Genomic DNA, 5,000 nt, shown 5'->3' with positions numbered 1-5,000 from the left:
CGTGGTCGACCCGATAGCGGGCTACCGCGGGTAAAGGGACGTGGACGGCCGTGCTAGCGGGCTACCGCGGGTATCATCGTACGTGGTCGACCCGATAGCGAGCTACCGCGGGTAAAGGGACGTGGACGGCCGTGCTAGCGGGCTACCGCGGGTATCATCGTACGTGGTCGACCCGATAGCGGGCTACCGCGGGTAAAGGGACGTGGACGGCCGTGCTAGCGGGCTACCGCGGGTATCATCGTACGTGGTCGACCCGATAGCGAGCTACCGCGGGTAAAGGGACGTGGACGGCCGTGCTAGCGGGCTACCGCGGGTATCATCGTACGTGGTCGACCCGATAGCGAGCTACCGCGGGTAAAGGGACGTGGACGGCCGTGCTAGCGGGCTACCGTAAGAAGGGACGTGGTCGACCCGATAGCGGGCTACCGCAGGTAAAGGTACGTCGACGGCCTCGGTAGCGAGCTACCGCGGGTAAGAAGGGACGTGGTCGACCCGATAGCGGGCTATCGCAGGTAAAGGAACGTCGACGGCCTCGGTAGCCAGCTACCGCGGGTAAGGAGGGGACGTGGTCGACCCGATAGCGGGCCATCGCAGGCAAAGGAACGTCGACGGCCTCGGTAGCCAGCTACCGCGGGTAAGGAGGGGACGTGGTCGACCCGATAGCGGGCCATCGCAGGCAAAGGAACGTCGACGGCCTCGGTAGCCAGCTACCGCGGGTAAGGAGGGGACGTGGTCGACCCGATAGCGGGCCATCGCAGGCAAAGGAACGTCGACGGCCTCGGTAGCCAGCTACCGCGGGTAAGGAGGGGACGTGGTCGACCCGATAGCGGGCCATCGCAGGCAAAGGAACGTCGACGGCCTCGGTAGCCAGCTACCGCGGGTAAGGAGGGGACGTGGTCGACCTGATAGCGGGCTATCGCAGGTAAGGGAACGTCGACGGCCTCGGTAGCCAGCTACCGTGGGTAAGAAGGGACGTGGTCGACCTGACAGCGGGCTAGCGCGGGTATAAGTGTACGTGGACGGCCTGATAGCGGGCTACCACGGGCTTATGCGGGTCTTCACGTGCCTACGTAGACTTTAACCCGCGGTAGCCCGCAAAAGGCCGACCACATACCTTTACCTGCGGTAGAGACCCGTGATCGCCCGCTACCAGACAGGCCGACCACGTACCTACACGTATCGAGGAATAATGCCAGCCTGGGTCCTGACACGGCCTAAGTAACAGGCTTTAGGGTTAGGGTTAGGGTTAGGGTTAGGGTTAGGGTTAGGGTTAGGGTTAGGGTTAATTTAGGGTTAGGGTTAATTTAGGGTTAGGGTTAGGGTTAGGGTTAATTTAGGGTTAGGGTTAATTTAGGGTTAGGGTTAGGGTTAGGGTTAATTTAGGGTTAGGGTTAGGGTTAGGGTTAGGGTTAATTTAGGGTTAGGGTTAGGGTTAGGGTTAGGGTTAGGGTTAGGGTTAGGGTTAGGGTTAGGGTTAGGGTTAGGGTTAGGGTTAGGGTTAGGGTTAGGGTTAGGGTTAGGGTTAGGGTTAGGGTTAGGGTTAGGGTTAGGGACGGGCATCGTCAAGAGGCGGCTTAGGGTTAGGGTGTACGATGCCTGCCTGCCTTCGTTACGTTACGTTACATGAAATGTGATCGTTTCATCGAGAGACCTGCTGTACTATTCTTACGTGCGGCTTCCCGATGAAAAATTGTCAACCTGTAACACTTTTTGACTAGGCTATGGCTTTGGCCGGCCGCCGATGGTCGAGAGACCCGCGGTAACCTGTCCGCGTCTCACGTGCGACATCCCGATGAAAATTTCACCCACGTAAAAAATATTTACCGAGGGTATTGTTTGCCGGCCTGGATGGTCGAGAGACCCGCGGTAGCTCGCCTGCGTCTAACGTGCGGCTTCCCGATGAAAATTTCACCCTTCTAAAAAATTTTTTACCGAGGGTATAGTTTGACGGCCTCGATGTGTCGAGAGACCCACGGTAGCCTGTCCGCATCTTACGTGCGGCTTCCCGATGAACATTTCAGCCTTGTAAAATTTTTTTTACCGAGGGTACAGTTAGACGGCCTCGATGGTCGAGAGACCCGCAGGAGCCTGCCTGCGTCTAACGTACGGCTTCCCGATGAACATTTCAGCCTTGTAAATTTTTTTACCGAGGGTATAGTTAGACGGCCTCGATGTGTCGAGAGACCCGCGGTAGCCTGCCTCGTCTAACGTGCGGCTTCCCGATGAACATGTCACCCTTCTAAATTTTTTTTACCGAGGGTATAGTTTGACGGCCTCGATGTGTCGAGAGACCCACGGTAGCCTGCCTGCGTCTATCGTGCGGCTTCCCGATGAACATTTCAGCCTTGTAAATTTTTTTTTACCGAGGGTACAGTTAGACGGCCTCGATGGTCGAGAGACCCGCGGTAGCCTGCCTGCGTCTATCGTGCGGCTTCCCGATGAAAATTTCACCCTTGTAAAAATTTTTTACCGAGGGTATAGTTTGAAGGCCTCGATGGTCGAGAGACCCGCGGTAGCCTGTCCGCATCTTACGTGCGGCTTCCCGATGAACATTTCAGCCTTGTAAATTTTTTTTTACCGAGGGTACAGTTAGACGGCCTCGATGGTCGAGAGACCCGCAATAGCCTGCCTGCGTCTAACGTACGGCTTCCCGATGAACATTTCAGCCTTGTAAATTTTTTTTTACCGAGGGTACAGTTAGACGGCCTCGATGGTCGAGAGACCCGCAGTAGCCTGCCTGCGTCTAACGTACGGCTTCCCGATGAACATTTCAGCCTTGTAAAATTTTTTTTACCGCGGGTACAGTTAGACGGCTTCGATGGTCGAGAGACCCGCGGTAGCCTGCCTGCGTCTAACGTGCGGCTTCCCGATGAAAATTTCACCCTTCTAAAATTTTTTTACCGAGGGTATAGTTTGACGGCCTCGATGTGTCGAGAGACCCACGGTAGCCTGCCTGCGTCTATCGTGCGGCTTCCCGATGAACATTTCAGCCTTGTAAATTTTTTTTTACCGAGGGTACAGTTAGACGGCCTCGATGGTCGAGAGACCCGCAATAGCCTGCCTGCGTCTAACGTACGGCTTCCCGATGAACATTTCAGCCTTGTAAATTTTTTTTTACCGAGGGTACAGTTAGACGGCCTCGATGGTCGAGAGACCCGCAGTAGCCTGCCTGCGTCTAACGTACGGCTTCCCGATGAACATTTCAGCCTTGTAAAATTTTTTTTACCGCGGGTACAGTTAGACGGCTTCGATGGTCGAGAGACCCGCGGTAGCCTGCCTGCGTCTAACGTGCGGCTTCCCGATGAAAATTTCACCCTTCTAAAATTTTTTTACCGAGGGTATAGTTTGACGGCCTCGATGTGTCGAGAGACCCACGGTAGCCTGCCTGCGTCTATCGTGCGGCTTCCCGATGAACATTTCAGCCTTGTAAATTTTTTTTTACCGAGGGTACAGTCAGACGGCCTCGATGGTCGAGAGACCCGCAGTAGCTTGCCTGCGTCTAACGTACGGCTTCCCGATGAACATTTCAGCCTTGTAAATTTTTTTTTACCGAGGGTACAGTTAGACGGCCTCGATGGTCGAGAGACCCGCAATAGCCTGCCTGCGTCTAACGTACGGCTTCCCGATGAACATTTCAGCCTTGTAAATTTTTTTTTACCGAGGGTACAGTTAGACGGCCTCGATGGTCGAGAGACCCGCAGTAGCCTGCCTGCGTCTAACGTACGGCTTCCCGATGAACATTTCAGCCTTGTAAATTTTTTTTTACCGAGGGTACAGTTAGACGGCTTCGATGGTCGAGAGACCCGCGGTAGCCTGCCTCGTCTAACGTGCGGCTTCTTGATGAACATTTCAGCCTTGTAAATTTTTTGTTCCGAGGGTACAGTTAGACGGCCTCGATGGTCGAGAGACCCGCGGTAGCCTGCCTGCGTCTAACGTGCGGCTTCCCGATGAATATTTCACCCTCGTAAAATTTTTTTACCGAGGGTATAGTTTGAAGGCCTCGATGGTCGAGAGACCCGCGGTAGCCTGTCCGCATCTAACGTGCGGCTTACCGATGAAAATTTCACCCTCGTAAAATTTTTTTTACCGAGGGTATAGTTTGACGGCCTCGATGGTCGAGAGATCCGCGGTAGCCTGTCCGCGTCTAACGTGCGACACCGCGATGAAAATTTCACCCTCGTAAAAAATTTTTACCGAGGGTATAGTTTGAAGGCCTCGATGGTCGAGAGACCCGCGGTAGCCTGTCCGCATCTAACGTGCGGCTTACCGATGAAAATTTCACCCTCGTAAATTTTTTTTTACCGAGGGTATAGTTTGACGGCCTCGATGGTCGAGAGACCCGCGGTAGCCTGCCTGCGGTCTAACGTGCGGCTGCCCGATGAAAATTTCACCCTCGTAAAATTTTTTTACCGAGGGTATAGTTTGAAGGCCTCGATGGTCGAGAGACCCGCGGTAGCCTGTCCGCGTCTAACGTGCGACACCGCGATGAAAATTTCACCCTCGTAAAAAATTTTTACCGAGGGTATACTTTGCCGGCCTGGATGATCGACAGACCCGCGATAGCCTGTCCGCGTCCAACGTGCGACACCACGATGAAAATTTCACCCTCGTAAAATTTTTTTACCGAGGGTATACTTTGCCGGCCTGGATGATCGAGAGACCCGCGGTAGCCTGTCCGCGTCTAACGTGCGACACCACGATGAGAATTTCACCCTCGTAAAATTTTTTTACCGAGGGTATAGTTTGAAGGCCTCGATGGTCGAGAGACCCGCGGTAGCCTGTCCGCGTCTAACGTGCGACACCACGATGAGAATTTCACCCTCGTAAATTTTTTTTACCGAGGGTATAGTTTGAAGGCCTCGATGGTCGAGAGACCCGCGGTAGCCTGTCCGCGTCTAACGTGCGACACCACGATGAGAATTTCACCCTCGTAAAATTTTTTTACCGAGGGTATAGTTTGAAGGCCTCGATGGTCGAGAGACCCGCGGTAGCCTGTCCGC

Source organism: Mytilus trossulus, unplaced genomic scaffold (assembly GCF_036588685.1).
Source record: "Mytilus trossulus isolate FHL-02 unplaced genomic scaffold, PNRI_Mtr1.1.1.hap1 h1tg000789l__unscaffolded, whole genome shotgun sequence".
Lineage (NCBI taxonomy): Eukaryota > Metazoa > Mollusca > Bivalvia > Mytilida > Mytilidae > Mytilus > Mytilus trossulus.
Note: the sequence above shows the minus strand (reverse complement) of the source record.